General features: G+C 43.5%; 1 protein-coding gene across 1 annotated transcript in view; it reads left to right on the top strand.

The window, feature by feature from the left end:
• The first annotated feature begins 3,784 nt into the window (after positions 1-3,784).
• ARHGEF28 (Rho guanine nucleotide exchange factor 28) overlaps positions 3,785-15,928 on the top strand; it is a 292,201-nt gene continuing 280,057 nt past the window's right edge. The window contains exon 1 of the mRNA XM_053588797.1: positions 3,785-3,926. The gene's annotated coding sequence lies outside the window, so the exon portion shown is untranslated. The remainder of the gene's footprint in view (positions 3,927-15,928) is intronic.

Below are 15,928 nucleotides of genomic sequence, written 5' to 3'. Positions count from 1 at the left end.
AATTTTTTTTTTTTTTTATGAGAGGAAGGGCTTTATCCAGCCGGGAGCTTACGGCATAGAAGAATTCCAAATGGCCCTGCTCCCCGACTGCCTTGGTCTTTCCCTTTTTATTGACAGTCAAAAAGTTCCACCCCACAGGTACCCTTTTCATTGGATAGTTTGAATCAAGCGGGAGATGCTATTCCCGCCCCTACAGAACTACAGGATTTCACAGAACTTGGAAATTTTCAAGTTTCAGGAAGTTAAGTTTACAAATTCCCAAGAGCTGAGTCAGCGTGGAGAGGACCCTGCAGGTGTATCCTGGTGGTCTCCTCGAGAAGACCTGTTCTTCTAGACCTCACCCTTCTCAGCTATCCTTTCTCATTACCCACTTTTGAGACTCCAATATATTTTAATTTGGGGTCTCAATATCAGCTTGTTTCTGCAGGTGCCAATATTAATTACTTTTCAGCACTGAGGTTTTAGGGACTGTGACTCTTCTTGGGTTCTCCACTCAGGCCTTAATAGTACCATGGTGGTGGGCTAATATACAAATGAGATTTTACTTTTTCCTGTGACATTTCCCCCCTTTTCCTAAAGTTCAAAGTCCAGTTAAGACAAGTCCCTCGAGGAGTTTCCTTAGGCTTCAGCCATGCGTTGACCAGCCAGCTCCCAGTATGTGGCTGGAGCAGGGCATGTTGATTGTCTTAAAAGTTACCTTTACTTTCCAAGGGGCAGTGAAGCCCTATTCAGCCAGCTGTGATGACTCCAGGTGAGGATTCTTTCCATCTTCACTACTGTGCGTGTGGTCAGAATGATGGTGTAAAGTCTTTTCTACCTTAGTTTTAGGGGGACCAGGTTCTGATTCCAGACCTAGACTTGGTCCCCTTGATCTTCCAGAGAGAGAAAAGATGTACAGACACAAAAGACTAAACAGAACACAGTTAATTACCCCAGTGGAGATTTTCCTTGTTAGTCTTTCTAGGGTTTTTGTCTATTCAGTTCAGTCTTTTCCAGTTCTTTTAGGAGTTCCTGCTAAATTGCAGAGAATTGACAGAGGCCTCTTTGAACAACACCAGTGGCAAGGCCTGCATCCAGTTAAGCTTTGCTTCCTGGCAGAGTTTACCAATTTCTGCTCTTATGGTCCTGCTTATGCACTTTACCCTAAGCTTTGAGGCCTATAAATTATTCAAAGTTTTAGCTTATTATTTGCACTAGTTATGTTATGAAGGCTAGCCCATTGTCAAATTTAAAACAGAGTGGCAGCCTAAATCATGGGATGATTTCTCTAGGCAATATTTGTATTACTTTAGGAGTCCTTTTTATCCCAGTGAGATGGCAAATTAAAGACAAGATAAAAACCTGTAATTGTCTAGCATGACAGTGAATAGAGTCTGGTGCTACACAGGTAAGGCCTTTATGTTTTGTCGAAGTTCAATGGGTAGCATAAACCAGGGCAATGAAGAAAGGATCTTACGGAGGAGGTCTGTCTGGAGTGAAGTCCATTGGGATAAATGGAAACTGAATCTCTAGAAAAGACAGAGCTGAGCTGGGAAACCTGCGTAATGGTCACTAGGAAGTTAGAATTTCCCCAGCTAAATTGCCAGCCTGTTTTTTTTGCTGAGTGAAAGTCCCTTGTCTGTGGACAGAGAAAGTGTGCTCTTTGTCTGAATTCTAAAGAAACGCTGTTCCAGCCAAGCTTAGTGCTATCAATGTCCTGAGTGACCTATATCTGGAGAAGTGAAATCAATCAGATGCAACAGGTTGTTTACACCACTGATAGCTTCCTGCCTCAGACATTCATGGCTTCTTTTAAGGTTGCTGGAGCACACTTGGCTTAATATTTGAACCTACAGAAGTTGAAAGCCAAGTACTTATTTAAATATTGATCAAGTTCAGGGCTTAGGCGAAGGCAAGAAAACAACTAGCATGATTATATGTCCTCTTGGGTGAGAGTTTCTCAATTACTAGTTTTGCCAGTTTGTTTCTTTTTAGTTGGGAAGGGGTTTGGGGGTAGTTTCTTATAATATTTGTTCTCACATTTTTTTCTATCTACATAACTGACAGAATTAATGGAAAAAAGAAGGAAAAAAAAAGAAAAGTAGATTCAACATTAGTGTATGCAAAAGTACAATAACAATAACATATCAACAATTGTACTCACCAGAATTTGGAAACCATTTTTTGTCTGGTGTGTTAACTTGACTAATTTCCAGCAGATATTTTTATTTATTTGATTTATTTTTTACTTTTTTTAGAGATAGGTTCTTGCTGTCACCAAGGCTAGAGTGTGGTGGTTCAATCACAGCTCACCGCAAACTAACTCCTGGACTCAAGGGAACCTCCTTCTCAGCCTCCCAAGTAAACAGGACCGCAGGCATCTATGACCATGTCCAGCAATTTTTTCTTTTTTAGAATTGGGTCTTTCTATGTTGTCCAGTCTAGTCTCAAACTCCTGGGCTCAAGTGATCTCCCGCCTCAACCTCCCAAAGTGCTGGGATTATAGCCTCCAGCAGATATTTTAGAATTGGCATATTATTTACTTTTGAAAATAATATTGCTTTTGTTTTTAATCTGGCATACCTTGACATCCTGGCAATGGACAGCAATTTCTTTTTCTTCATGACAGTACCTGAGGCCAGGCTAGGGTAGGTGGGGAAGCACCAGCTCGGATAACAGCCCAGGTCAGTGCCTTTGTTGGGGCCCCCTTATCAAGGCCAATGGCGACCTTTGCCTTAAAACAGGACTAAGGACTCCAGACTCAGAATGTTCTTTTCTTGCTAACCTTAGTCCTTTTTCCTCAGAATCCATATCAGTAAGGTTGGCTGGGGACGGCAGGAGCTGGAAGGGAGGCATAAATGGCCGTGGCCCTGGAGAAGTGATGGTGGCAGCCAGGGGGGCATGCTCCTTTCTGGCTTGGTGGAGGTGATGGTTAGCTTCTTCGGGCCACACCCCTTTTGATTCTTTGGGCAGCCCGTCTTGCCAGGAAAAGCAAAGCAGAGACTCAAGGTGAGTACAAAAATATCAGATGGCAATTTTATCTCTCAAGCTGCGATGTTCTAGGAAGACCGGGCTGCTGGAAAGGCTTCTGCAGCTGGGAGTGTGATCAGTGCTAAGTGGAAAAGTGCTCGGGAGGGGAAGGGAGTTCTCTTCACATTCGTGTTCATTATAAAAGTGGTTGTGGTTTTCATGGTTTTGGACTTATGACTAGCTACTTGCATGCATAAATGCAAAGCTGTGGGCCAGAGAAGCATGAGCTTCATCAAATCAGAGGGTGTCTGCGGGGTTTTAAATAATACTTCCTATTGTGATAGACCTGGGCCCTATCATGTCACGGGTGTGGTGGGTTTTAGCTAGGACAGTCTGAGCCTCCTTCGGACCCGGCACAAAAAATTTCGCGGGAGAACAGCTCCTTCCTCGGGAGGCGCCAGGGCATGAAGTACCTGGGGCGCAGCCCAGCGCTGCTCTGGCCCGGCAGGTCCACGCCAGCCTCCGCGCGTCTCGCCGCTGGGTGTCCGGGTAGGGAGTCCAGGCGACTGGCCGCCGGCCCGCGGCGGGAGGGGGCTGGCGGAGACAGCGCAGCCGGGGCAGCTTCAGGTTTCCTGCTGGAGCCGGTGTCGGGCGCGGCCGGGCCTCGCCTTGTGATGCGGCCGCTGCGAGTCGAGCCCGGCGGTGGGCAGGCGGGGCGTCCAGTGGCAGCCGGGAGGCGCGGGGGCACGGGGGCGGCACCAGCGGCGGGCGCAGCCAGCCGGGCCCGGGAGCGCGGCCGTGGCTCCGCCTCTCCGCCCCTCCGCCCGCGGTGCCGCTGCCAGGCTCGGGCATCTCCCGGGAGAGCCTTCCGGGCTCCGGGTGGCTGCTGGCCGGGCGCGTTCCGGGGCGCCCAAGGGCAGGGCGCGGAGGGGCAGCGGCTCGCCTGGGCTCTGCAAGCTGCGGGGCCACAGCTCCAGGTAATGCTTTTTGAGGTTACGTCCTCCGCATTTTCCCAGACCCCTGGGCGGAAAAGTTTGTCCACCTGAGTTCGCATCCGCGGGTCGCTTTCTCCAAGGTCCCCAGGATGCGGGGGTCAGGGGACGTGGGAAAGGGGAGCTGCTGCGCGCTCGGCGGCGAGAGGAATGGGCGCCGCCTCCCGGTCCCTCGGGAACGGCGACAAGCGGAGAGGGCTGCGGCGCCCGGCGCGATGGCAGCAGCTGCGGCGCGCGGGGTTCTCGGGCGGCGCGGCCGGGAGCGCACTGAGACGGTGGAGGCGCCCGCCCGCTGCGCTCCGGGGACGGGGGATGGGCGGGTGAAGCCAGGCCAGTGTCCTTGGGGAGCCGAGGAAAAAATGGCAATTCTCCCGGCGAGAAGGGAGAGCCTCGAGAGCTGAGGTGCCCCATTCCCATCCATGCTCCAGGGAGAATGCTTGGCAGGGCCAGGATCCTAGAGCACAGACCAAGTTCAAGCTCAGGACACACGCACTAACATTTATTTCGTGTGGAAACATTTGCTGTTTTGAAAGGCATTTGTAGTTACCTCGGCTGAGGAAGGCGGTCTGAGTTCTTTGCGACTCCTTAAGCTTAATGTATGGATTGGTTTCCCTGTTGAATATCTGGGTGTGTCTGGTGGTACCCTAACCTTTTGCTCTGTGTTTCCAAAGGGTCGTAATGACAGACCACAAGAAGGCAACCTCGCCTGTCCAGGGCTGTACGGAAACCGGGGCTCAGGCCGCCCTGGAAACCCAGCTCTGGTTTCCCAGACACCAGTTAGGTTTCCAAGAGAGAATCCGGCTTTAGGAGCCCACAGAGCCCCCTTACTGGTCACAGCTGGTTGGGTCGAGGGATGGCGGCAACATCTGTGTTTGCACAACTTCAACCTCTCTGACCCCGGCCTGGGTCTCCACGCATCTCCCCAGACCCACACCAGCGTGGAGTTCCCTGGGGCCCCTGGTTTTCTGAAGGCGTGTCCTCCTGTGTTGCTAGGCCCTGAAGCTGTCAGGGTAAAAGCAAAGTCCTGTTTTCACAGTAAAAACCAGAGACCTGCCTTTGTTGGGTTTTGTGGCATCCACTTTGTACAGGACAATCCAAGCAGAGTGATAACTTCACCTGGAAAGATTTGTCAATGTCTGTCCTAGGTTTTGATACACATGTTCTTAAAGCACATTAGGAATTTGCCTAATCTCAATTAGTGGCCAAAGTAACCCTTTTGGAGTATTTGGAGAAAAAGAGATGAATACTGTAAAAGCTTCCGTAATTTTTAATATAGTATTTCAGTGTAATTGTTGTGCTGATTAACTTTGATCAAACAGGAATTTGTATCAGACCTTGTGTTTAATGGTTAAGGAAACTGAGGCAGAGAGCTAGCTATGGAAATATATGACTCAGAGGCATGTCCTGGCTAATGGGAGAATGGTGAACAGAGGATCAGTGTGTGTGCTGCTTTTGACTGTTTTCTTCCTTATCAAAAACCGTACAGTCTGGCCAAGAACAGGTTATGTAACAGGTGTGTTGTTAGCCGTTCCTCTGAAGCACTCATCTGTCCTTTAAGCAGTTTAGAGGCACCTTTACACTTAAAGGTGAAGAAGAGAACAGTAGCTGGTAACTAAGGTTCTATGAAATTTTATCAGGGGCCCTACTTGGGTTTCACATTAAAAAAAGAAAAAGAAATCATTTGAGTACTAAAGAAGAGTTTGGAATATTTTCTTGTGTTCTTATAAGAAACTACTCTTGTGGCTAAAACTTAAATTGGACGGCTATTTCAGGTGAGCTCTGATACCTGACCTCTTTTATAGTTTGCTGCATGAGAAAAGGAAATGTGTTCTAAGTGGGTATTGAAACAAATAGCAGGATATACTATTACTTTTATATTAAACATGCTGACAAAATTGGTCCCTACTATGTTGGTACTTAAGCTCTAATTTCAAGTCTTGCTAGAGTTTATGGCCAGATTCAGACTCCTAAGAACGAACGAGTCATGATATAAAGGTTGGAAATTCTTTATTACTAGGACATGGCCGGGATGGTACTAAATAGAGCCTAAATTACTCTCAAAACTCCCAGGCTAACTGTAATTTTATTATGCTTTAGTTTACTGATCAGATATGACAGATCTGGTTTATGTAGGTTTTATCTAATTGCATTTGTATTTATGTTGCTCTTAGTGGAGCAGAGTAGCTGTAAGATTTTTCCCACCGTGACCTTAAATAAGATTTGTTGTGAAGAAGTGTGGGTCAAGCTGGGCAACTGCTGCTGAGGGCGCTAAATTAAAAACAGTGTCACATTTGAGATGCTCCAAATTCAGCGACTTTTGCCATGCTAGAGTTGTATGGTAAATATTATGCCACCCTGTTGGGCCTGAGTCCAGATTTTTCTTAGGCAAAACTGGGCATAAGAGGTGTTTTTCTTGCTCGAGCATTCTGCCTTGACTTGATGGCGTGCTGTCATTTTGTCCCGGTTTCTATAATCCTCAGTGCTTTTGCTAAAAGCTTAAAGCCAGCACCACTCTGCTGTTTTGGCATTTTAACAGTCTCTATCATGCACTTCTCTTTCCGTGAACATGTTCTTCATTTACATCCAATCAACACATATTTGCCCAGGGCCTACTATGTGTCGAGCTCTGTTCTTTGCTTTATTTCTCTGGGTTGTGGATTTCAGATCTAAAGTGACCTTGTTGGGACTTTAGAGATTTTCGTATCTGTTGCATTTTCAGAGTGGACTTTTGCACTCTCCACATTAAGACATTTGGCTGGCAGAATAAGTCATGTAACTTTATGTGGTAGTGTGATAGTGCATCTATATAATAGGCTTCAATTTTTCCCTTGAAATTTGATCTCAGGCACAATTGTAATTTGCTTATTTGTACTATTATTGCTCCTGGACTTCTTCTCCTAGGTAACAAAGATAATGAGATTTGACATCCTTTTAAACAAGGAAAAGCAACACAAGTATATAATTAAATCCTGAGCATTTGTTCCAGTGATGTTGGTTCTGAACACTTCCATCAATGTATTTTAATCTTCATACGCGTTTTTCTCTTATTTAATTTTTCCTCAATTATTAATATTTCAAGGATTCACTTCTATAGAAAGTTAACATAAATGTGTTTCTTTAAGAGCAGAGGAAAACGTCTCTGAGTGAGGGCAGCACAGTCAGAGATCAGTAATGGTACCTTTGCTTTACATAGTGTGTCCAGAAGAGACCTTGGCATGCAAATAACATTTTGTCTTTTTCAAGTGGCAAGCTTTGTTTGACTGCTGTGCATGTGATCACTTTGTTTTATAAATATGTGGTTAAAATGCTAATATGCTTCAAATATATACATAGACAGTCCCTTAACTTAATAAACAGATGATCAAGAGATATATTGCATATATTAATGACATTTATGGGTTAGTTCTTACATTCATTACGAACACTGGTGACCAGGCCCTTTGTGCTTAAGGCTTACTCCTTTCCATCATTTTATAATTTAAAGAAATTGTATTTCATAAACTCTAACAAAGTAGTGGATGTTGGAGCCAGACTGTCTGGGTTAGACATCCCTGACCTTGTCCTGGCTGTGTGACCTCTCTATACCAGGTTTGCTCTTTGTAAAGTGGGGATAATAAAGTAACTTGCTTTGTCAGATTGTTGTGAAGATTCAGTGATTTAATTTACTGAGAGCCCTCCTAGTTGTGCCTGGCAGTGAGTAAGTGCCAGAAAATGTTGGTGGTTACCTTTATAGCAAATGGAAAAATAAGTATTTATAAAGTGGTAGAGATAGCAGGTCTTCCAACGTTCAGAAGGCAGTGAGATGTCGGTGTGACCTGGGTGGAAATCATCCGAGGCTGTGAGTAGGAGGCAGGGATGGCGTCTCCTATGATTTCCCAGGTGCGTGACCTTGGGTGAATTTGAACCCTTTCTGGTTCTAATTTCCTTGTCTAGTAAGATAGAAAGGATTAGACTTGGTCATCTCTAAGAACCTACCAGGTCTCACATTCTAAATGGTCATGAGATTTGAAAGAGAAGAAGGTGTTTGTCCGTGTACCTTTCTTGTCTTGGTCAACACTGCCAGGAATGAACTGTCCACCTGGTCAGTATTGTGTCTGCAGCAGACATGTCAATAGATGATGAAGCTGTCACTCTTTTTTTTTTTTAAATTTTTTATTTTATTTTATTTTATTATTTTTTTTTTATTGTTGCAGTTTGGCCAGGGTTGGGTTTGAACTCACCACCCTCAGTATATGGGACCAGCACCCTACTCACTGAACCACAGGCACTACCCGAAGCTGTCACTCTTATTACCGTATCTCTCCTTGATTGCCAGACATCACCAGGTTGAAATGACTTGGAGTTATCTCTCTGGGCTTGGTCTGGAGAGATTTCAGACATGAAAGTTTAGATCCCACATGTGTGGGTTATATGGTGACCCTGGTCCTTTTCTTCTAAAGAGCCCCTATGTGGAAGAGGAGTGAGTGATGTAGCTCTGGAAAGCAGAAAGCATAAATGATTATTTCTTAATTTCATGATAAAAATAATTTCCATGGGGCAAAGAAATTTTATTAAGGACTTCTAATATGGTGAAGATCAAGCAGTTTTCTTTCATTGGGCTAGATGGTTTAGGCAAAATCCTTCTGGGGCAAATTTCTGTCTTTCCCCCCATTGATCTTGTTTATTTTCCATGCATTGTTACCTAGTTCATCATCAATTGTTTTCCTCCTTTTCTTTTTTTTTTTTTTTTGAGACAGAGTCTTACTTTGTCACCCTTGGTAGAGTGCTGTGGCATCATGGCTCACAGCAACCTCAAACTCTTGGGCTTAAGTGATTCTCTTGCCTCAGCCTCCCGAGTAGCTGGGACTACAGGTGCCCGCCACAATGCCTGGCTATTTTTAGAGACGGGGTCTCACTCTTGCTCAGGCTGGTCTGGAACTCCAGAGCTCAGGCAATCCACCTGCCTCCGCCTCCTGAGTTGCTAGAATTCTCCTTTGCTTGCTTCAGTAGCCTCCTGGTATGAACAAGTGTTAGAATTTCAGAAGGTAGGAGGCATTCCATGATTCATGAAACTATTGGGTATTTACTTGAGTCTCTAACCCAGGATTTCAAGCCTTGTTCACTGGAAATGAGGCAAACCCCACCTGGGTTTAGAATTTCTCAGGTGGAACTGGCATCATTTTCTTTCTTTCTTTTTTTTTTTTGAGACAGAGTCTCACTATGTCACCATCAGTAGAGTGCCGCGGCATCACAGCTCACAGCAACCTCAAACTCTTGGGCTTTAGCAATTCTCTTGCCTCAGCCTCCCAAGTAGCTGGGACTACAGGCGCCCACCACAATGCCCGGCTACTTTTTTTGTTGCATTTGTCATTGTTGTTTAGCAGGCTCGGGCCAGGTAAGAACCTGCCAGCCCCAGTGTATGTGGCTGGTGCCCTAACCACGGAGCTATAGGCTCTGAGCTGGCATCATTTTATAATGAGGTAATTCTAAAATATAGATGGCTAGGACTAATAACTGCCTGTGGAACATACTGTGCATTTCTAACTTCTTTGACTTTGTTTGTGTAGGCCCTTTTCCTCCCTAGCTAAGCTCTATTGCAATGCTCAGAGCCCAGCTCCAACCACTTTCTCTCTAAAACCTTCGACAGCTTAGTAGCAACTGAGCAACTTTCCCTTCTGAACTTTTCTCACCCCATGTCTGGTACTTCTTTGGAAAGCTTAGTTTTTTTTTGGAGACAGTATCTCACTCTGTCACCCTGGGTTGAGTGTGGTAGTGTCATAGCTCACAGCAACCTCAAATTCCTGGGCTCAAGTGATTCTCAGGCCTTAGTTTTCCTGAGTAGCTGAGACTACAGGCACCCACCTCCATGCCCTGCTAGTGTTTATAGTTTTAGTAGATATGGGTCTCGCTCTTGCTCAGGTTGGTCTCGAACTCGTGACCTCAAGCAATCTACCTGCCTTGGCGTCCCAGAGTGTTAGGATTACAGGTGTGAGCCACCATGCCCAGCTGAAAACTTAGGTTTTTATAAACAATTCTGTCTTATCCTAACTTGGGTCTGCTACTTTAAAGACATCCTGAACAATTTCTGCCCCTTCTATTTTTGGAAGTTGATTACATATCCTATCTTCGAGCCTTTTTAAATTGAAGTTGGAAGAGAAAAATCTGTTTCTTTTGCCCTTGTTCAGTGATGTGATTTTGAATCCTTTCACCACTCTAAATACGAAGCATGTTCCAATTGGCTATTTTCCTGTTAAAGTGTAGTCTCCCAGGTATCTGACAGTGTGGAACATCACACTGTCAGACTGGCGTGTAGTGCTCTGATCATATCTCACTGTAATTTCAAATTCCTGGGCTCAAGTGATCTTCCTGTTTCGGCTTCCTAAGAAGATGGGACTAAAGGCACCTACCAGCAGGTCCAGCTAATTTTTTTTTTAAATTTTTTTGTAGAGATGGAGTCTTGCTGTCTTGCCAGGCTGGTCTCGAACTCTTGGCATCAAATGATCCTCCCAGCGCAGCCTCCCCAAATGCTGGGATTACAGCTGTGAGCCACCATTCCTGGCCCAGCATTTGATTCTTAATCCTCCGTCTCATAAGAAGGTACACTGTGTGTATTATATCTCTTTATCTCCCAGTCTAGTAACTCATCACCACATAATGAAGAGGGGTTATTCTCATGTCACTTATCTTGGAGAACTCACACGGGCTCAGAGAAGCCACTGCTGCTTCTTCAAGGTACTGGCCTTGAAGAAGGCCATGAAACACTTTCTGTCTATAATTTGTAGAATTTGTCTTTTTGAAAATTAAAAATTCTAATGACATGCGCCTGTCTCCTGTGTTGAATCCCTCTCATTCTCCACAGGTCCTGATGGATCGTGTTAGGAAATCTCATTGGATTATTTCCTAGCCTGGCATGTCCACCAGCAGCCTGGAATTTATCCAGAGCAGCTGCTGCTCCCTTACAATTGATTTTCCCACTTAGAGATGTTCTTTCTCTGTTCCGTAACTGGAAGATCATTCTCTTCTAAGAGGAGACAAAATTCAAGCAGATGTAGAGGGGTTCTCCTCACTTCTTTACCCATCTTCTACACTCTGTCATCAGCCCCACACAGACCTGTGGACTTCTCTATCCCTTCCTTGACATTTTGACTTAAAAAATAAGTTAAAATACAAATCTTATTATCCTTAGTTTTTTTTGAAACCTCAGGTTATTTGTGTTAGTCTGTCTTATACAATTCTTAAGAGTAGGATGCTCTCATATTCATTCTCGAAAATGGACAGAGGGAGGGTAAAAAAAAAGTCATTTTTATCATTTGAGTGGAAAACGGCACACCTGGGAATCCCGAGGCCTGGCTTTCGTCTCGAGGTCATTGTACCAATCCCTCCATATCTCTGCAGAATCCATATCCTTTCCAAATGGGAGGTCTGTGGTCATTTCTATGAACTGTGATGATTGTTTTAGTGACTTCATTGTTAATAAAGTTTGGTGGAGGTAGAATTTGGACAGGGTGGCATGGTGGAGGAATTAAGATCTAGGCTTACCGGGCGGCGCCAGTGGCTCAGTCGGTAAGGTGCCAGCCCCATATACCGAGGGTGGCGGGTTCAAACCCAGCCCCGGCCAAACTGCAACCAAAAAATAGCCGGGTGTTGTGGCGGGCGCCTGTAGTCCCAGCTACTCGGGAGGCTGAGGCAAGGGAATCGCTTAAGCCCAGGAGTTGGAGGTTGCTGTGAGCTGTGTGAGGCCACGGCACTCTACCGAGGGCCATAAAGTGAGACTCTGTCTCTACAAAAAAAAAAAAAGATCTAGGCTTATCATTCTATGAAAGAATATAATGTCTCCCTATTATCAGAAAGCCACTGTTATGTAGAAGAAGTAGCTTATCTAACTTAAGTTTTGTGTTTCATAGAGTTGCCAGCTTTGCAACTTGTCAAAAGTTCTTAGGGATGGATTTCTGGAAGTTGCTTTTATCACAGCCCTGGAAACTTGGCAGGTTTCCTGCTGGTCACTCCCTATACTTGGAGATAAAGAACAATGTACAAAACCTATTACCAGTGCCTTAATAAGTTTTTAACTGATGGATTCTTAAGGGGAGTAAAATAGAAGTATTTCTCTTACGTTGTATATTTCTTGTCATTACTAAGTTACTATATAAGATAGGTGTTTTTTTTTTATTTTATTTATTTTTTTTATTTTTTTATTAAATCATAGCTGTGTACATTAATGTGAGATAAGTGTATTATTATTTCTTCTCCCATTTGATCACCAGAAATATTGATTGTTCATTGACAATATTGTCATGTTCTTTGACAATAAAACAGTGTCAAAAAACTCTTCATGTTCAGTTAGAAAGGATCCAATTTGGACAGAAATTTGTTTATTATGAGACATAGGTCTCATAGCCTTTGATTTTTAGCATTGTTATAAAAACGTTTTAAAATCTTATGTAACAAGGTGCTTACGATTTCACCTATAGATATCTTAGGCTGTTTTACAGTAAAAATGAACTCTCTAGATTATCTTCTTCATATCTACAGAGAACCCCAAATTAACTTTTCACTTTGCTTAACCTTTCTCAACGACAGAGCTAAAGCTAGGAAAAACTCAACTTTACCATGAGGAGTTTAAGGAGAATCTCATCTTCAATAGGAATGCTAAGTGTACTTTGGATATTGACTTATTAGAAAGGATTCTTTTTGTATTAAAGAGTAATTTTTTTTTTTTGCAGTTTTTGGCCAGGGCTGGGTTTGAACCTGCCACCTCCGGCTTATGGAGCTGGCGCCCTACTCCTTTGAGCCACAGGCACCGGCCTAAATTAATTGTTTTCTCCTTTCACATTCGTGGTAGGAAGCTATATCTTCATCAGTTGTTATTGTGCCCTTGTGGACAGACAGGGACAGAAATTAGTAGAGGTAGAGGGGATGCCCGGATTTTTATTTTATTTTTATTTTTTTGTAGAGACACAGTCTTACTTTATTGCCCTCGGTAGAGTGCTGTGGTGTCACAGCTCATAGCAACCTCCAGCTCCTGGGCTTAAGCGATTTTCTTTGCCTCAGCCTCCCGAGTAACTGGGACTACAGGCACTCACTACAGCGCCTGGCTATTTTTTGTTGCAGTTTGGCTGGGGCTGGGTTTGAATCCACCACCCTCCGTATATGGGGCCAGCGCCCTACCCACTGAGCCACAGGTGCTGCCTGGGATGCCTGGATTTTAATGAATTTAAAAGACGTCTTTTTAACATGAGTTGTGCTCCGTTGCTGGTAACTTGTGCTGTTCATTGCGTGTAGCTGAGGTTGGAATTTGGGTTGAAATCTTAGCATTGCCACTGAAATATTGGGTGGGTTAATGCCACCTCTGTGAGCCATGGTTATTTCATCTGAAACCCAAGGAGTCACGGCAGCCCACCTTCACGGCGTGTTCCTGACGCAGCCCCGATGGCCCTGGTCTCCATTGTTGCAGGAAGGAACCAGGTGTGATGTGCATTGGAAGTACAAGCTTGCAGGAGGCGAGCTAACCTTGATTGCAGGGTAGCCCCGACTAACCTCCTCAGTAGCCTTTTATTGAGACAGCTCAAGACAGGTGAGGGGAGTATTAGACAAGGCCTATGTGCCTAAGAATCACCATGGGCTCGCTCTTTCTCTGTAATGAACACCAGGGGTGGAATTGCCCAAGGGTCCGCCCCCCAGCTGCATCTTGCTCAGAGGTCATCTGGCTCTTGACGTCCTCTACAAGTTTCCTTCTCTCAATTACTGTGTTTCTGTGGAGGTGCGGATGGGATCTTAAGCCTTTCCTGGATTACAAGCATAAAGTGTGGCTCCCTGAGTGCTTTCAGACACTTACTTGACTGACAGATTGTTCAGGGCTTTGGGCTTGAGGATGGTACTTCCCTGCGCTTTGCAGGGAGGAAGGATTTGCAGCTGCTTTGAGATCACCCTGTCATGGCAGCTCATGTTATTGTTGTGAGAATACTTCATGAGCAGTGAGGTGGAATCAGCCAGTAATAATTATTCTTAATTGAATTCTAGGGTGACTGAAAATGTGTATTAATTTCATTTTAGCAGCTGGAGCTTAATGTACCTAACTCTATTCGGGCTGGGTGGACAAAAACACACCCTGAAATGTATGGCATTTTTGATAAATGTCAATTTTCAGCTAAAATAAGAATATGCATAATGGTTCATTCCCTTCCTTCCTTCTTCCCTCTCTTCTCTTTCCCTGTCTCCTCCATGTTCTCAAGAAATTTAATGATTTTCCTTCTGTTTGATCTCACAATTTTTTTTTCAATAAAGTATAGCAAATCTCTAAACTCTTTAGTATTTCATATAGCTTCTGACTAGTAATATTAAAGAAAACACGTTTGTGCTTATTAGAAGGTGGTGTTTTAAGGCAAGATATCCTTCCACCTCTCATAGAGCCTCAGGATAAAGATACTGTATCATATTAGTGATTTGGTTTTTTGGCATTATTTTATTTTGGATTTTACTTGCTGGGTGTAGGGGTTCTAACCCTGTTATCATCCAGGAGTTCTTTGCAAAGCTTTTCTACTCCAGGGAGTTTTAGGAGTTGTATTTGATTTTGGAGCCTCCATTGAGTTGAGTTTAACTAATAATCAGTACTATGAGGATGTGGACAGATGTGGATGTTTGGGGCTTCAGAGATAAGAGGCTTAGAAGTAGCTCTTGAGGGGCTTTTAGTGCTACCAAATCAAGCACCATGAAATTCAATAAATATATTATTGAAGATGGTGTGGGCCAGGGTACTCTCAGGAGCCTGAGCCAAGGCATTTTTCTGGAGGCCCTGCCTGGTATAACAAGGATTGTAGTATTGTTCAGGTTTATTTTTTCCTGTTATGATGTTCTAAATGTGATCTATATTGTAAATATGCATCTGCTTCAGTGATGGTATAAAAACAAGTGAATTTGAGATATTTTAATGAAAATCCTGTACTTTGTCTTAGTTCATAAATATGATTGGAGTGACTATCTTTCAGATGTTAGAACTCAACCACAAACTCTTGCACTTGCTTTAAAATTTTTATTTTTTTATGACATACATACTTGTAACTAATAATTAAAAGCCTTGGTAAAGTTGGGCTTACAAATAAATCAAACATTTACAATACCTATTTGGGATGGGAGAGGGAATTCTATTTTTGGAATCTGTTTATAAAGACTTTACATCTTAAATTTGTATGGAGAAACTTAGTTTCATATACGTAAATATATTTTAGAATATAGATGCTTGAGAACTGAAACAACTTTACAGTATTCTGGAAATGTTTGATAAAGGTCTTGGTGTTCTTGATGTGTAAACAGCAAACTGACTAGTAATGTACCTATTGTTGGGGGACAGCTCTCCAGTCTCGGACTACACATCCTGCAATTGCATTACATTGAAGGCCATAGCTTAAGCCAAAACTAAACTACAGAAGCAGCTACATTATAGTATATTGTTTTGCCTTAGTGAACTTAAAAAGTATTGTTGTGAAAATAGTAAGTACTTGCTGATTTTTATTTCGGGGCACAGGGTGATTTGAATGGCTTAGAACTAAAAAAATTAAAAAAATAAAATTCTCTTGTGTCACAATTGACTACCACTAAACTTAAATGGAGAATTTAAAGTTACACGGTATTTAGAAGATATTAATTGAATGAATCACCACCTCATGTGTTGTTTTGACAGGAAGTGTATCACGTCTCAATAATTTTCTTAAAATTCTTTCCTGCCAGGTGCCTGTTTTCTTATTGTTAACTTATTCCTATGGAATTCCAAATATGTGGTTGTTTTCCCCTCTGATACACTTTCACAATTCTTTTTCCCTTCTCTAGAGCACATTTCTATGTTTGTTTGTATGAGAATCTGTGGCTTAAAATAGGGAAGAAAGAATGAGCAGCTATTTTGGAGACTGATGATGTCCAGCCAGGATGTCTTTGGTAAGCAGATCATGGCTCCAGCACGTAGGATTTTACGAAGTGAAATGTGCCTACAGACAGACCACATCTAAGACCAGCCC

The sequence above is a fragment of the Nycticebus coucang genome, chromosome 1, assembly GCF_027406575.1.
Source record: "Nycticebus coucang isolate mNycCou1 chromosome 1, mNycCou1.pri, whole genome shotgun sequence".
NCBI classification, from domain to species: Eukaryota; Metazoa; Chordata; class Mammalia; order Primates; family Lorisidae; genus Nycticebus; species Nycticebus coucang.
Note: the sequence above shows the minus strand (reverse complement) of the source record. Positions and strands in the feature narration are given on the sequence as shown.